This window comes from Cannabis sativa, chromosome X (assembly GCF_029168945.1).
Source record: "Cannabis sativa cultivar Pink pepper isolate KNU-18-1 chromosome X, ASM2916894v1, whole genome shotgun sequence".
Taxonomy (NCBI): domain Eukaryota; kingdom Viridiplantae; phylum Streptophyta; class Magnoliopsida; order Rosales; family Cannabaceae; genus Cannabis; species Cannabis sativa.
The window spans coordinates 34,185,527-34,205,200 of record NC_083610.1 but is presented as its reverse complement, the minus strand read 5'-3'; the positions used below and the strand labels follow the sequence as shown (position 1 = coordinate 34,205,200).

General features: G+C 32.4%; 1 pseudogene; it reads left to right on the top strand.

The window, feature by feature from the left end:
• The first annotated feature begins 7,251 nt into the window (after positions 1-7,251).
• LOC115723294 (very-long-chain aldehyde decarbonylase CER1-like) lies at positions 7,252-19,167 on the top strand (annotated as a pseudogene).
• Positions 19,168-19,674: the final 507 nt, after the last annotated feature.

The window sequence follows — 19,674 nt, the reverse complement described above, 5'->3', positions numbered from 1 at the left end:
TCCCATTTTTTTCTTGTTTTGAAGAGACCAATATATACACCTGACAATATGATCTAAATCCAAACATGTCCTTTATGATAGCACACGTATATATGATATATAGCCCTAAATAATAATAATATAACACTAGAAACCAAATATTTGGACTATTACAGAAAAAAGAAAATCGTTGGACTATATATATACTAGTCTTCCTCTGCATTTACGTTTTTGGTTCTTTACTTTTGTTTTTATTTAGTTTTTACATTCAGTATACATTGTTTTGTCTTTTAAAAGGGTCTACTTCATTTACTTAATTTATATGGATCAAAATCAATAAAATTGTTCCATGAGGAAAAAGAAGATGCCAACTGAGAATTGGTCTATTACTATAGTATTACTGATACTAGTAATACTAGCAATACTATATCAAACAAGTGATACTAGTAATACTATATGAAAGGGATATAGTCTATCAAATATCAAACTTGAACAATACCAAACTTCTCTTGTTCACACACCAACCATTGCATTGGCTCACTCAAAATACCTTTTCCCCTTTTCTTATTTTTGTCTGCTAAAGAATACTCCAACCAAAACAACTCATTCATATGCAATCTTAACTCAATTCAAATAAAACTATCATTATTATAAATATTTGGGTAAATACTATTTTGAACCCTGTGTTTTACAAAAATTACTAATTAGACCCTCTATTTTATTACATGACAAAATGGACCCTGTATTTTCCAAAATAGTAAAAATAGGACCCTGAGCTTAATTTTTGATAACTTTTTTTTTTTTGACGTGGTGAACAAAGTCACACATGATAAACAATGCAGCACACCACAATCGGCGGTGGAGCCTCTCGAACCAGGATAGCTCATTGTCTAACCGAAGGGCATGTTTTGCCAAACCATGAGCTGCGAAAAACAAAACGCAAGCCACATAGGACAAAACTGCCCCCGGAAATATAGACAATAAAGCTATAACGTATTTGAACAATACCCCATCACCTTGAAAAACACCTTTCCTTTATTAATAGTTGTCGCCAGAGTTAGCAAGACTGAAAAAATATCACAACACCAAACCAAAAAAAACAGTTATATTAGAATGACAATCTTCAAAATAAAATCTAAAATACAAACTTAAAATTTAACACACAACCCAAATCACTAGCTCAAAATTACTTAAAAACTAAAAAAACAAACAAAATTTCAAGAATAACTAGCCAAAGGGTAATACCTTTGGCTAGTAACAACAAACTAACACCCTTATAAAATTGCTAAAAATCAATAACAAACAGATTATATTTAAAATTAAAACTTATCGACAAATTCTCTGTAAATATAGGCCCGCCACAAAACAACCTACAAAATAACAAAAATAAAACTTCGTTACCAAATAATATAATAAAAAAGAGTATGCGAAAGAAATGATGGTATACTAATCCATATTAAAATTAAGAACTTAAAAAAGAATTAAAATACTTATCTGATAAAGTAAGAAGGTTGTTGAAGTAGAAAACGAGAGCACAAAATGGATCAAATATCTTGTCCATCATATCACAAACCTATCTTAAACAAGTAGGAACAAGCCATAAAATGGCACAAAAACCATAAAAGGTACAAAAACTATAAAAAACATCAAAACATCAAAAAATTAAATGAGCGAAATAGTGGGTTATTATTTATAATACAAGCTGATTATGTAATAATTATTAACAATTAAAAATTAATTATCTAAACTAAATAATATAATAAATAATAAAATTTATTATAAATTAATACAAAATAAAATAAAATGAAAGACAATAAATTAATATGATAATGTATATTATTAAAAAGTTAATGAGTAAAACACCTAATAAATTAAAAAGTCAATAAATATTAATAAACGTCAATCACAAAATTTGTGATTTCAAAACATTAATGAAAATTTTAAAATTAAAAGGAAAGTCAAAAATATTTAATTGATAAAAGCTACAAAAGAGGAAAGAATAAACAAAAAAAATAAATACTTTTAAATGTAAATAAAATGCTTTTTTTTTTTAAATAAAATAAAATGCTCTTAAACTTTTTATATAAGGTATAAACTACATAATAAATAATAAAATACAAATAACAGAAAAGTAAATAAAACACTAAAAACAATCTGTAAAATTAATTTAAATCTTAATTTAATTATATAAACATTAATTAAAATTAATACTTATCCGTGAAACTTGGCTTGACCGATCTCCAATTTTGCCCTCATCTCCCGTTGTCTCCGTTAGTCATTGCCGATCTCACGAGACAGCTAAGTAAATCTCAGTCATATAGGCTCACGTGAACTCCTCCTCTTCAACCAATTCCGCCACCGCCACCGCCACCGCCACCGCCACGACCATCTCGGATCCCGCCGTTGCACGACTCTGCCCAAAGCAATCATGTCCTTGATTTCGTCATCTCCAGTCGAAAACTCCGTAATCTCCATATAGCTCTTCAAGTTTTGATGGCTCAGCCATCGTCTCCGTCCTTCTCCATAAATTTAAAAGCTTCTTCCAACACTCCACTGCCGCTGCACAATAGGCTCATCGTGCAACCAAGGACTCGCTCGAACTCGTTGTACTCAAACATGAATTTTTCTTGATAACTTTTTTTTTAATATAACCAAATTGAAGAAAATTTCTAACACGAACAGATACAGAAAATGTAAACAGTTTTGTCATAAAACCTTTAGGTCGGATTATTATTAAATTTTATTTTAACAAAAAATCAGTTTAGGGTCCTATTTGTACCATTTTGAAAAATACAGGGTCTATTTTGTCATTTAACAAAACAAAAGGTCCAATTGATAATTTTTACAAAACAGAGGGTCTAAAATAGTATTTACCCTAAATATTTAGGTATTTACAAGAAACTTTAATTATGTACAAGACTATCATCAAATTACTTGAATTTTGTAAATTCTCACATTTTTAAGAAAATAAAAACAGCACCAATGATCATTAGCCTAATCAACCGTGTCATGAAGTATATATAATAAGCAAACAACTATAACATTATTCTTTCTTGTTTTGCAATATAGTCATTATGTACCTAGCCAAAGAAACAAAGCCAACAAACGTTTCATACTGAAAATAATAGAATTTAGAAAGAAATTAAGGGAAGCGATCGGAGTTGTTGAAAATTTAGTGTTTGTATTGAATAGGCATCAAAGCATTGAACATGCTATTGAGGTTATTTTTCCCGAAGCATGTCACTGTTCATGCTACAAACATACTTCTATGAATGTCACCCACAAGTTCAAGACTGATGTATGTAACACGCAAATATGGCTGGCCGCTTACGCATGGTCAAAGATGGAATGTGATAGACATTTACAGGTGCTTCAACAGACGGATCCTGTCATCGCTGCTTATGTCAAGAGTATAGGATTGGAAAAGTGGGCTCGTCCTTATTATTCAAGCGACAGGTACAACATAATGTCAAACAACGCTACTGAAAGCCTCAACAAACTGACATAAGAATTCTAGAAATATCCAATAACTACTCTAGTTGAGTTCATAAGGTTCACACTGTTAAATTGGTTCGCTGAATGTCTCAAAAAGGCAATTAAGTGCGCTACCCCTTTGGCAACTCATTTTGAGGAAGATTTGGTAAAGCAACACGAGGATGGTAGATTTAGAAGCATCCTACGTAACGATGCACAATTGTTCAATGTTGGAAAAGGTTCTGAGGGTTCTGACTGTGAGAAAAGTGGTGATGTGAACTTAGTCCAGAGAACATGCACATGCGGAATGTTCCAACTGTTAAAAATTCCTCGTCCCCATGCATGTGTCGCGGTGCTTAGTTAGAATGTCAGCCTGTATGCTTTGTCCTCCCCCTATTACACAAAAGAGGCGTGGAAGAATACTTACGATGCAACAATTAGTCTTGTCGGTGAGGAGGATGATTGCGTACTTCTAGAACACATGCAGGCCATGAGAGTCGGGGTACCAGTGGAGAAGAAACCCGTAGGTCATCCAACGAAGACCAATACAGGAAGAATATGGAGTAACCGATATCCATCTAACGGTCAAAAAGTCGTGGAACCTCGCTATTGCTCAAATTGTGGCACCTTAGGCTACAACAAAGCTACATACAAGGCCAGGGTTTGAGCATCGTTTTTGTATTTTAATTGCATGCATTAGTAGTATGGTTTATGAAATCTATTTTGTAGTTTTTTCTTTACGGGTATGTTTTTATAACATCTTGCGATATATATATCGATTGCATTATCGACATGGAAAGAATATGAATCATTTTTTAGATTTGTAACAGGGAAATATTTTGCGATATTGTGCGACATGTTGCAATTTTAGACGTGATATATTGGAACATAATAATTTTGTGATAATATCGACATGTGGCGACATTTCACGATTAACATTGCGACATACAGAAACATAAATAGTTTTATTTGAACATAATTATTTTGTGATAATATCGACATATTGTGATATTTAACGATATATTTTCCGACATAGAGAAACATATAAATAGTTTTTTTTTTGTCTTTTAATTTGTGATATCGTGCGACATGCTGCGATTTTAGGCACAACATATTACAACATAATAATTTTGTGATGATAACGACATGTTGCGACATTTCATGATTAACATCGTGATATACAAAAGCATAAATAGTTTATTGGAACATAACTATTTCATGATGATATCGGCATATTGCGACATTTGACGATATGTTTTTAACATAGAAAACATAAATGGATTTTTTTGTCTTTTGAAAATTTTGCGATATTTTGCGACAAAAGGTGACATTTTGTGATATGTTTCACGACATTTATCAATTTTAAAATTTTACACATGAGTAAAGATGAAACTAGTGAAATATTTTACACATGAGTAAAGACAAAATAAGTGAACATATGTAAAGACTAAACAAACTTTAATACTAGCCAATAAATAATCATATCAATTTAAAAGTCTTTACTGTATCGGTGAGACTCGCAATACGGGCACAATGATCCATGCTTGACTGCGTCTCCTCCTAAGCATGTGTGAAATGGCATCTATATGATGCATGAAAATGAGACCATCAAATTAAACTAAAGGACAAATCTTGCATCAAATACATCATATCACAATCTACATCGCGAGATGTCGTGAATCAAGTCGCAGTTCATTGCAACTTAAATCACTATATGTCGCTACATGTTGTGAAAGTACTATACTAACCACAAGCTGAGGACAGTATATGTCGCAAAATATCGCAAAAAGTCGCAAACATATTGATAAATAGATAACGTGAAACAAAAAATAATCAGAATATGGACAACATTTTTGTCACGACATTCGATAAAAATAACAGAGAACACAAAATAATAAAAACATTATAAAAGAGGACAATAATTAAATACTTACACCATCGTCCAACCAATCCCCCATCAACAATAACTTTGTGAAGAACTTCACATCACCGACGCCAGTGTGCACATTCCTAGGACAGGTATTGGGAATGTCTTTAATCAACCACATCTTTAGCGTACGTACCATTCTATGGTCTGCTGGTCTTTTTAGATCTACGTTCTCTGGAAGAACTCGCCTCTTCTTCTTTTCCTCAGTGTAGTCTTTCAAGTAGGAGTAGGACATTGCCCTGTGATCCGTATCAGCAATGGCTGTAATAATTGCTTCTGTTGGAGTAGACGGTGTCTCATTATTATCTGGTTCCTAATCTTCTGGGAACACATCTTCATTATCGCTCTCCACAGGTCGGAAATCTTCCATTGCTTGGGTTGGCTGTGGCTCCCCCTCCTTCAGATTCAACATTGCCATCAAAATGTCCATCTTAGCCAAGAGAGTCTCCTTCAGATCTTTCTGACTCTCCATAAGATCTTTCTGACTCTCCGTAAGGAACCGCCTTATTTTGATAAGGCTACTCAGTAACTTCGTCTGTGAGAATATGATGGCAGCCTACTGGGCCTCTAGTCTATCCAACCTCTTTACCAGGTCATTATCCAAAAATGTATAGGTTGGAGCACACGGAGTGGCTGATGTAGATGGCTCATTTACTTTTGGAGCTGGTGGTGGTGGAACTAAGTTTGCCTTAGTCACGACCTCATTAATGGTCTTCGCTTGACCTTGAAACACAAACTCTTGTGTACGGTCCCCCTCCACCGTTTGATCGTTGTCCCTCTCAAAACAAAGAAGAGCTTTACCCTCATTAATTGACTTGAAATATTCCTTTTTACTGGGTCGGGGAAACAAACACTTCTTTACGACTAAGTGGAAAACAAAAAAAAAAATAAACATAAATTGAAAATGGTCGAAAATGTCACAAACATAATCGCGACATGTCGCAAAATCATATATAGCATGAAATTGGAAAATAACGCAAAATATCACAAACTGTCATGATACACGTCACGCATTAAAAGTAAGCATAAATATGATTATTGCAAAAGATATTGCAAAATATCGCGAAACAAGTCGCAAATCGGAAACTAATTTTGCAAATATAGCATACATCTAGTAACCGTAAATGAAGTCGTGGTACGCCGCGAATAACTAATAATTTTACTTTTAAACTAGTATTAACAAAAAAAAATTGCAAAACAGAAAAGAAACACACCCGAGTGTTGAACAATAGTGCAATATCGGTTGCCTTTACATCTTATTTCTGTTGGCCCTCCGGAGTTTTCCTGTTTACCATTCTTGGGAACCTGGTCCCACTGTATTGAGCATACTTCTTGCCCATTTTCTCTATGGCTTCATATGCCCAGTACTAAAAGACAGGTACATAGCCACTTATAGTGTACTTTGCCTCATGAGCAACCTTCTTCCCTTTCTTCTTGTCAACATTATCCTTGTAATATTGCATATTCTTATTTAATGTATGCATCAACTTACGAAAATCACGCTCGCCCCACAGATACTTGAAGAAGAATTCAAGATCGTTAACAAACTTTAACATGTCAGGCCAAACTTGGACATTGCCCTCTTTTGATACTAATACACCTTCAATGAAAGCGATCAGTCCAAGCTTGTAGGCATCATCTTTTACTTCGCACCTCTCAAGTTGGAGCAACATTGAATCCAACTGCACACAACTCTTCCCTTCAAAATACGTCCAAACTAGATGGTCGTTGGAGTTGGCTTCTATTTCCTCCTCTGTAAGGGCACTACCCATAGGTAAGCTGGTAATTAGTCCAAACTCTATCCATCCGAATCTCATATCATTTTTGCCTATATGAAACCAAACCTCATCTTCCTTTTCACTATCTACTTTCATCTTCCGTAAGAGGAGGCTGTGGAACCAAGCGCCAGAGAAAGTCAACTATCTAGCTTCCCAGAAGTGTCCGAAAGGGCTAGCCTTAATCATATCAATCAACTTAAGCTTTGTAAACTTGGCATTGATATCTCTAAACCTATTTGTACCCCGATAGGTAAGATGTCCTGTGAAATGTTGGGAAACTAGAAGTTTAAGTTCAGGAACCATCTACAAAATTATAAGAAATTTTATTAAAAATCAATAAAATGAATATTGTAACATGAATCACAAATAAGTCGTGAATCATCGCAAAATAGAATCGCAGATACGTAGCCCAGTGTTCTGCGATACTTCACGAAATGAACGCGACATAATTTGCGATACAGCTAAATACGTATAACGACAATATCAACATGGGATATTTCCTGCAATGTCGCAAACCATATTGCAACACATCATGAAACTATCGCTAAACAACTAACATTTCAAAATGCACATCCGACCAAAACGAACTCGCAAATAAGTCGCACCATGTTGTGAAAACATCGCGAATAGAAAGAACTAACATAACATTTCGAAAAGAAATTGAACAATGTCGCGACATGTCGATAATTGACGAAAAAGCCAAAACTCGAGTAGGCGTCAATGAAATTCAAACGAAAAAACACAAAAATTGAACCTAAACTAAACAAATTTCCTTACAATGAAGCACAAACAACAAAAAATTCAATTAAAATAATAAAAAAAAAGTTTAGACAAATATCTTTTTTTGTAATTTCAGATGTGTGTTTGGGGTTTCGCAATTTCCCTTTCGAATTTGGTTTAACGATATCATCTGGGTCTGGACTTCGTGTTTCGTCAGAGGTGGTGGTTTTGTTGGGCTCGCTAGGTTTCATCGGAGGTGGTAGTAGTTTTGGTGACAATTGGGTTGGTGTGTGTGGGTTTGGGGAGTTAGAGAAAGAGAGAGAAACGAGAGAATGAGTGTTAGAGGGAGAATGGGAGTTTCAAATGAGGAGGGTATTATTGAGACTAAAAGTTATTTGGATATAAAATTTTTATACTATTTAGGGTAGAATATAAAAACACTTTATCATATAATATCAAATTTCCCAAAACAAATCCAAGAGTCAGAACAATTACTTTAGGGTAGTTTAATTATTGAACGCGATTTGAATTAAATTGTGGTGAAAATGTACCTATATATAATAGTGCACGAGCTCTCCTCTGTTTTCATCAAATTTTATACTTCTTAGTTTTTAACGAACAAAGAAAAAAAAACATTTATTATTGCCGTGCTATATGTATGGCTTCTGGGGTTGGGATACTTTCAGATTGGCCTTGGAAGCCACTTGGGAACTTCAAGGTTAATTAAATACTATCGTAGCATATTATATGTATATATACATCTTATGACAAATTAAATAAGTAATATTTATCTTCTTATTATAAAATGGAATCACTTGTTATAATATGAATGTATGCATATTTTTGTACTAGAGCGTAATAATTTAACTGTACGTTTCTTTTCTTCATTTTCTTTTTGCAGTATTTATTATTGGCACCATGGGCGATGAAGAGCACGTACATGTTTGTAACAAAGAAGGATCCAATGGAGAGAGACTTTTCAACGTTTCTCATTTTCCCATTTTTGCTGTTAAGAATGGCTCACAATCAGATTTGTATCTCTCTCTCTCTCGTTATCGAACAGCCAAAGGAAACAACCGAATCGTTGACAAGAGCCTTGACTTTGATCAAGTCGATAGAGAAACAAATTGGTTTATACATATACCTTATTTATTTGGGATATAATTGTCTATTTTTTTAATTTAACATTTAATTTTTTTTTTAAGGGATGACCAAATATTGTTCACTGCAATACTGCATTATTTGGCGGCCTATATACTTCCAAATGGTAGAAACATAGCTATATGGAGGACAGATGGAGTAATTATAACAATTGTGCTTCATGCTTTTGTTGTGGAATTCTTATACTATTGGCTTCACAGAGCTCTACACCACCATTACCTCTACTCTCGTTATCACTCTCATCACCATTCCTCCATTGTCACCGAGCCCATTACTTGTAAGCACTTGGGATTAGGAGAAAATCTCTTGTTAAACAAGCAGAGCATATATAAATTAATTTTGGTTCTATATTATTGCAGCTGTAACTCACCCATTTGCAGAGCTTTTGGCATATATCTTTCTATTTTCAATCCCACCGGCTACAACTACAGTCACTGGAATTGGCTCCCAAGCAGCGATATTTGGTTACATGATTTATATTGACTTCATGAACAATTTGGGGCACTGCAACTTTGAGTTCATTCCCAAATGGTTCTTCTCAGTCTTCCCTCCTCTCAAGTATCTGATGTATACGCCCTCGTACGTATAAACTATATGCATTAATTTACAAATATTTTATTTGTTATAGAGTATATATATGTAAACAAAAATTCTAAAGGCACTAGTAGGAAATGTTCTCATTTCAACATTTGTAGTAAAATGTCTTTTTTTAGATTATTTATTATTTATATTGTCTTTTATCACATAAAAAAAATTTATAATTATTTTTCATATTTTTTAAGAATTAGAAGCAAATTACTTAAAGATTATGGTATATCTATATTAGTTTTGTTAAAAAAAAATTTATTTGAAAGTTATGTTGATTTTTTTTAAATTTTTTATGAGTTGTTGTGGGTTGTTGGTATATAGATTTTGTTATACAGTGTATTTTTGTTTTGTTGTATAGTATATGATTATTTTTAGATGGTATTTATTTTTTATTTTGCTATGTATAATAATGGTATATAATTTTTTTAGCATAATACAAATATTTTAATATATGTATATAATTTTATTGTAATGCTATATATATTTAATTATTATTTTTATATATTTTAATTGTATGATATATATTTATTTAAAATAATATTTAATTAATTTCTATTTCTTTTATATAATGGTGGTATTTTATTATCATGGTATATATATTTTAATTGTGATTTATAATTTGGTTAGTGTATACATATATATATATTAGTAATATATATTTTTTATTATTATTAATAGTATATATATTTTGGTGAATGGTATATGTATTTTTTGTTATACGGTATATTATTTTTTTTTTTGTAATATTTAAGTTCTATTTTCTATTATATTTTTGTTGACATGATATATAATTTTATTAGCATCCTATATATTTTTATTTTTATTTGTTCTTATTATATATATATATATATATATTTTTATTGTAAGGTTTATATATTTTATTATATGGTATATAAGTTTTATTGTGTAACATATCATTTTGTTTTAGATCATGCATGTTTAATTTTTATTTTATTATATATAAATGTGATATATAATTTTGTAAGTATGGTATAATTATTTTATGGTTGTATATAATTTTGTTAATATGGTATATACAATTTTATTTTAATAATATTATATTATATTATTTTATTTTTTATTGTATAGGCATATATATTTTGTTGTATGGTATATAGGTTTTTGTTGTCTATAGTATATCATTTAGTTAAGATGATATTTAGTTTTTATTTTATTATATATAAATTTTTTGGTATGTATACATATTTTAATAGTGGTATACATAATTTTGTTAGCATGATATATTTATTTATTGAGTATTTATTTAGTAGTTTTATAATTTCTTTGGGGTATATAATTTTATTACTACAGTATATTAATTTTTTAGTATTACTATATATTAAATACTGTTGTATATATTTAATGATCTAATATATTTATTCGTTTTTGTTATAATATAATAATATGCAATATTAAAAAAAAAAAATTCATTTCATTATTATATATATTTTAAAAAAATATATATATGTAATAAATGTATTTTTATAATTTTTATTAACTTATTTATTATATTTAATTATTTTCTTAATTTTTTTTAAAAGGGGACATTTACTAATTTACTTTTCAAAATTATAGCTATTTTGAATCTCTCAGTCCTTTTAAATTTTATTTTTGATATTGTTGGGACAAATATATCATAAATTATTTGTAAGTATTTTAAAATCATGAGATTCTCCAAATCTAATCCAAAAAAAAAAAAAACTAATCTAATTATTATACATTGGATGTTGAATTTCGCCAACTGATCCAAATCAAATTTAATTGCTCAACTGAAATGATCTAATCCAATGAATATTATATAATCACTACATCCAATATGTTGGACCCAATATTTATTGGATGAGATCCATCTAATATTTTAAATTCAATCCATTCCTTATAAAATTCAAACTTTTTTTTTTTTGAAAAAGAGGAACTTTATTCAAAAAACCAACAAAACAACAACAAACACCAAAACACCACACTCCAACCGCTACTGCAAAAACTAGCAGGAGGATACACTACCAATTATTTATTACATTACAAATATAAGCTTTAAGCTTGTCTTTGCTTTCATCAACACAACTTAAAACTCTAAACTTGACAGTGTTCTTAATAGTTTTACTTATATAATACACTGTTTTACAATTACCATCAAAGATGCAACAGTTTCGATTCACCCAAATATTGTACACAGTAGCCGAATACACAGCATTTATTGCCAACAAATGAAACGGTACTTCGGAATGACCATCTTGTGCAAAACTCTTGCATTATAATCAACTTCCTGAACCGAGACAAGCTGATTATAGAATTGTTCTGCCTTGAGAACCTCTTCCTTGTCAATGACATTTCTAAGTCTTAAAAGCTTCTTGAAATACCAACTAGCATCATTCTTAAATTGGAGCTGCCAAAAATCTTGACCTTTTAAGTATGTAGAATTCACCCAATGAACCCACAAATTGTCTTGCTTTTTTGAAATGGCCCAAATAAACTTGGCCATTAGGGTGATATTCCATTTCTTCCCTTCATGAAAGCCAAGACCACCTTGCTTCTTAGGAAGGCAAACTCTCTCCCAGGAAGAAAGATGATACTTGCTTCTATTGCCCTTCAAACCCCAAAGGAAGTCCGTGCAACATTTCTCAATAGCAGCAATAATTTTTTGAGGAAGAATGAACAAACTCATCCAGTAGTTCCTAATCCCAAGAAGGATAGAGTGAATCAGTTGCGCTCTTCCAGCAAAGGAGAGGTTCCTACTAGACCAGCTGTTAAGCTTCTTGTAAATTTTGTCAAAAATAACAACACAATCTAAAGCACGCCATTTGGTAGGCCTAAGATGAACCCCCAATAATTAAGGGAAAAAGACCCCTCTTTCATTCGAATCAAACCCAATATGTGATCTTTACACTCATTGTCCACACCACCAAAGTAAGCCAAAGATTTGTCATCATTAGCTTTGAGACCCGTTGAGTCACTAAAAACTTTAAAGGCCTCATAGACATGTTCCACTGAACTCTCATTGCCTTTACAAAAGATAATAAGATCATCCGCAAAGCAAAGATTAACTAGTTTAAGAGACTTACAAAGAGGGGGAAACTCGAATCCTTTCATATTGAATCTCTGAATCAACAATCTAGTAAGGTATCCAATGGTTAGGATAAATAGAAAAGACGGGACATTGGGTCTCCTAGACGAAGGCCTTTTTCACCTTTGAAAGAGCCATGGCATCTACCGTTTAATAAAAGAGTGTAAAAGCTCCATGAAGGCAGTTAAGAATCGAAGAAATGAATCTGGCAGGGAAGCACAAACCCTTTAAGAGATCAGCTATGAAACCCCAATCCACAGTGTCATAAGCTTTGCTAATATCAATCTTAAAGAAACATCTGGCCGATATGTTCTTCCTCGTGTATCCTTTGAGCATGTCTTGAAAAATCAGAATGTTGTGAGCCAGAAGTCTATTCTGAAAAAACGCATCTTGGTTATCATGAACCAAACTAGGGAGAACTTTCGACAGCCTGGTGCATATCATCTTCGAGATGCATTTATACAAAGTATTACAGCAGGCAATTGGTCTATAGTCACTAGCATTCTAGGGGCTTTCCTTTTTGGGAATAAGAGATATGGAAGTCTCATTCAATCCCTTGGGCATGGAACCATTTTGGAAAAAATCCAAAACTACCTTAGTGATGTCCTCTCCAATACTATCCCAAAGACTGTTAAAGAACCTTGATCCAAATCCATCAGGACCTGGACTCTTTGTGGAATTGATACTGAAGAGGGCCTTCTTGATATCAGACTTGTTGAAAGGCCGAATTAGCTTAATTTGTTCTTCCAAGTTAAGCTTATGACTATTCTCCAAGCTGAAAATATCAATCCTTATAGTAGCTGAACTTTTTTTCCCGATAAAACTATGAAAATGTTGAAGAAAGTGTTCAACCACTAAAGGATACTCCTCAACAATGGTGTCATCATTCCAAAAGGAAACAATTTTGTTTTCAGTTCTTCTTTTTTTTCATAACAACATGAAAATAGCTAGTATTCTCATCTCCAAACTTAAGCCAAGTGACTTTTGACTGTTGTTGGAGATAGTTTTTGTACTGTTTCCGAGCAATAACAAACTCTTGGTACATATCTTTCTCAGCCTGCATGAGAATGTCACAAGTAGGATTAGTAGCAAGAGCCTCTTGAGCATTATTATACACATCTTTAGCCACATTATATAACATAAGAGGACTCATCTCTGTTTTGCTCCATCTCTTCAAAGGATGTTTGACACGAAAAAGCTTCTGAGTTATGTTCATGAGAGTGGCCTGTTTGCTATCTCTCCAAGCAGCAAGATCAGTTACTTTAAAGTCTTTTTTTAAGCTCCAGTAATTGCAGAACCGAAAAGGTCTAGTACCATAGTTGCTAGCTTTAAGGAATTTGACAAGGCAGAAACAATGGTTTGAAATGGTATCCCATTTAAAGGTGGCAGCAGTGTTCGGGTAGATATCCAGCCAAGACTCATTAGTGAAAACTCTGTCAAGCTTTGAGAAGATTCTCACTCCCATGTCATGTTTGTTCGACCAAGTATAGTAAGTTCCAGAACTCCTCAGCTCATCTACATCACAACCACATAACCAATCTTCAACATCTTGGATCTCTATTGCCTTAACCGGACGGCCCCCAGTTCTATCTTTGTAATAAAACATCGCATTAAAGTCCCCGAGGATAATCCAAGGGTCCTTCATTTTTCCCAAGTTAGTCAACTTAGCCCAAAGGTCCTATCTCTCAACCAGAGAATTGCTCCCATAGACTGCATGTTAAGAAGAACTCAGTCTGAGTACCAACAATTTTAACTTTACAGTGAATGAATTGCTTGTAATCCATAATGGTCTCCACCTTAACTAATCTGTCCAGCTAAACAAGGAGAAGACGGTAGGATAAATTGTTACTAGAATAGTAGCTCCAACTAGGAAACTTATTCATCACTTTTTGGACTTTCTCATGAGTGATTTTGGTTTCAAAAAGAGCACAAAAACCCACATTATTCACTTTACAAATATCAAACACTTCACACTGTTTATCAAACTTATTCAGACCCCTAACATTCCACCCCAAAATGTTGCTGCTATTCATTATTAAGGCTGTTATTTTTGTCACCCATATCATCTAGCACATCATAACCATTTTTGACTTGAGCAGTAGTTTTAAGAAGAATAGGTTTGGCCCCCTTCTTCCTTGGGGTGATCCATTGCTCTTCCACTAACTTCCCTGGTTGGTTTCCATTGACTTGCAGGCTGGAATTTCCCTCAGGTACTACCTTTGGTATTCTCTCTAACAATTTCAGCACTTTCAGGATAAGGATCTACATTGCTGTCCTCACGTGCAGCAATCTGTTGAGACTCATTCTTAGCATCTGCCATGGCCTTGTTATTCATAATAGTCTCTTTCTCAACTTTCAAATCATTAGGCCCTTATTGTTTCTTTTTCCAAACCACACGGGTCTCCTTTGTTGCAATTAACAATCATATGTCTAAGTAAAGCACACGTATTGCATTTTGAAGGCAGCCACTCATACTCCACCTGTTGCTTTATAATTTGCTTTCTTTCATTCACAAAGGATATTGATTTAGGAGGATTATCCGAAACTTCAACATCTACTAACACCCTAGCAAATTTTATCATCGACCTCTCGAGCATCACCTTATCCACCATTATTAGTTTGCCTATTGTGCTTAATAAAGCACTCAAATTCTTCTTTCCCCAATATTGGAGCCCCAAACCATTCAATCTCACCCAAACAGAGACAGATTTCACCATTTGAGCAGTGTCCAAATCAGCCGTCCAAGGACGAAGAACAACAGGTTTTTTGTCAAAATGTATTACCACAGTTTCTAGAATTATGTCGCTAGTTGCTTCATCCCTAAAACTAACTAAGGTGAAGCCCGAATGCATCCGAACAATCTTCTCAATCCCCAAGTTCTCCCAAATTCTTTTGATAAACCCCTCAAATACTCTGAACGGGGGATTAGCACCCAACACAATACAAACAATAGAAGATTTCCAGAAAGAAGATTCAACTTCAATTTCCTATAAATCCAACTTAGCCACAAATTGATCCCTAATCTTGATCGGTTCAGTAAAATCCAATTGAGAAGAAGGAGTTTTTACATGGTTAGTATGGAATATGCTCCAGATCTCCTTTGCTGAAGTTTGGAAATCGCTCTCCTCAACTTCATCAGCCCAAACGGCCTTGGGACTTTGTCTCGCAACCTCTGCAATCCCGTCTGAAGCCTTACCTTCCAAATCGAACTCCTCACACGGATCCAGGAAAACTTCCGTCGGAGCAACCGAGTCTCCATGGATCGAAGGAAGATCTGGCGACTGAATTTCCGTCTGAACATTTGAAGTAGCAGGCTTCGACACCCCTCTCCGTTTCTTCGCCATGGGAGAGCGAAGAGAGGAACCCACGCCCCAGTTTTAATTTTTTAAACATAATTTTTATTATATGTATATTTCAATTATAAAAATGTTAATTACTGTCCAAAATAAAAAATACTAATTATTTCAAAATATTTTCAATATAACACAAAGTCCAACCTAGACACAATAGAGATAATGAAAGAGATAAGTCGTTGTCACAAAAAAATCAAATAATTGGTATCTTATTTGATTTAGGAATTCTTAATATTTCCATGTCTACGTGTTGGTCCAAAATATTAATGATAGTAAAATAAAAAATATATTTAAAATCATATATAAATATAATTAGATGATTATTGTACAATGAAGGAACTGGATTCATTGAATTTCACATATTTCATCTAACAACCCACCAAGGCTTTTCTTGACTCAAAATGGGCTTAGAAAAAACAAAAATTGGACCTTATTATAAAAATAAATGATATTTTTAAAAATTATTAAAAAAATATATTTATTTTTAAAATATATGTTTTTATGGGTATTTACATAAATATAGAAAAAATAAAATTAATTTACATATGGTAAGAAAACTTAATAAGAAAAAATATGACATTTAAAATAAAAACTTAATATATATATGGGATATGCAACTTTGAATTATTATAAAAAATATTAAAATTTCCTTCATTTTTTTTAAATAAAAAATAAATCAAATGAAACTACAGTGATCGCCGGAATTGTCACTGGGGCCAAAAAGTCGCCGGAGTTTGCTGTCGGTGCCGGAAAAGTCGCTAGAGTAGATGCAGGTGTTAGAAAAGTCGCGGGAGCTGCTGCGGAGCCGAAAAAGTCGTTAGAATTGGCTTTGTCGTCGGAAAAATCACCAAGAAACTGTGTTTTACCAGTTTCTTGGTATTTTTTTGGCGATAAAGCCAATTCTGACGATTTTTTCAGAGTTTGCTGTCGGTGCTGGAAAAGTCGCCGGAGTAGTTGTCAGTGTCGGAAAAGTCGCTGGAGTTTCATCAAGAAACTGGATTCTTCAACCTGGTTTCTTTATCAAGAATCCAGTTTCTTGGTAATTTTTTTGGTGATTTCTCTGGCGACAATGTCAATTTCGACGACTTTTCCGGTGCCGACAGTAACTCCGGCGAATTTCTCAACAGCGGTAGCTATTCCGGTGACTTTCCTGGTGCCGACAGCAAACTCCAGTGACTTTTCCGACACCAGTGACAAATAAACTGCCTAAAAATAAATAAAAACATTAAATATGGTCTTCGAAAATCTAATTTATATATATATGGCATATCAAATACCATAAAAATACCTAAAAAATAAAAAATTTCCATATAAAATGGTCAAACCTAAAAGTGCCATATTTAAATAAATAACTTTTAAAATCCCGTAGTGAATGTAATTTTCTCTTTTTTTATTTGGACATATAAGATGGATGGGCCCTAATTGCGGGCCTAACCCACCTTAGCCTAGAGCAAGCTTTGCAACCCACCAATGAAGTATTAGATTTTTAAAAATACCATGCCATCAAATCTGATCCAATCTTGCTTGGATAGCCAATTTTTGACATGATTGATAGATTATAATTGGATTGGCTCAATTTATGTAAAGGTTGAGATGTAAAAGGACTTTAAATTTAAAAATTAAATTGGTAAATGTCCTGTTTTAAAAAAAATTAACAAAATAGTCAAATATAATAAATTACCTAATAAAAATTTATAAAAATATATTACTACATATTAATTTTTTTTTTCAAATATATAATAATTTTAGTATTACGTATTAATATATTATAACAAAAACGAATATATATATGGGTGCACTCTTAATGGGTATTACTCATGAATGGGTAAAATTAGAAAATTTTGAGTTTTTATGCTTAATTTTTCTATTTAATTAAAAAAAATTTCTCACTTTTGTATCATATGGGCTGAGATTATTCTATCGGTAAAAAAAAAATTTAAAAAAATGATTTTTTAGCAAGAAAAATAAGAAAAGAAAAAATTAAGTTTGAGTTAAATATTTTTGTATGAATATATTTTTGATATAGTGTAAAAATAGATATTTTTTGATATTTTTTTTAATTAAGTAGTTAATTAAACATAGAAATTTAAATTTGTGATTTGATTATTCGTTATTAGATCAAAATTTGATGGTTTGATATTTTTAAAATTAATATTTATTGTTAAATTTATTTAGTAGTCATTCATGGGTAATATCCATTAAAAAGTGTTCCATATATATATATATATATATTAGATCATTAAATATATACAACAATATTTAATATATCATATCACTGAAAATTAATATACCGTAGTAATAAATTATATACCACAAAGAAATTATAACAATACTAAAGTAATACTCAAAAATATAAATATCATGCTAACAAAATTATATACACCACTATTGAAATATGTATACATATTAAGTTTATATATAATCATTATATATAATAAAATAGAAACTAAAAATCATCTTCAATAAATAATATACTATAGAGAGCAAAAATTATTTACCATACAACAAAATATATATACCTATTATAAAAAATAAAATAAAATAATATAATATTTATAAAAAAAATTGTATATACCATATTTAAATTCATTTGCTATAATTTCCATCCTTTATGTAATCTATACACACTTCTCCTTAGTCATATCAAATAAATATGATATAATTTGAGAAATACTTCTACAGTAAGAGCTGAAAAAGTGATGCCCCTACCAAACAAAATTCCTATTTTTTTTTTTATGAAATAAAAAGTTCCTATATATGAATGATATTATGTATTGTACATATCGTGTGTGCAGGTTTCATTCGTTGCACCACACTCAGTTTCGAACCAAGTATAGCTTGTTCATGCCAATGTATGACTACATCTATGGAACAGTTGACAAATCGTTGGAGGATTTGTATCAAGTATCACTGAAAAGAAAAGAAGAATTACCAAGTGTGGTGTATCTAACACATATGACTACACCCGACTCCATATATTATATGCAAATAGGGTTTGCAGGGTTGGCCTCTATTCCTCATCACTCTTCCTCAAATTCAAAATGGTATCTTTGGCTGATGTGGCCTCTCACTACATTGTCAACTCTAATGATTGGGATCTGTTTGATCTGGTATTGTACCTAGCCATGAAGAACGAAAGGAAGAAAGCAAAGAGGAAGAAAGAGAGAAAACACAGAGCTGAAAGAATAGCTTCTTGATATTATAAATTGATACAAGGCAATATATATACAGCTGATGAAAACAGAAAACAGTTACAGCAAAGCTAACAAACTAACTAACAGCTGTAACTAATCAAGAAACAGAAATAACAGACATAACTAACTAATCTCCTTCACACTCCCCCCCAAACTTGGAATTGTTGCATACAGCAAGACCAAGTTTGTCACAAAAGACAGCAAATCTGAAGCTAGAAATGGCTTTAGTAAATCCATCAGCAATTTGATCTAAGGCTGGAACATGGTTGACACGAACAAGTTGCTGAGAGATCTTTTCACGAACAAAGTACAAATCGAGCTCGATATGTTTTGTTCGAGCATGAAGAACAGGGTTTGCTGTCAATAGAACTGTGCTGAGATTATCACACCAGAGTACTGGTGTTCGAGACAGTGTAATGCGCAGTTCAGTGAACAG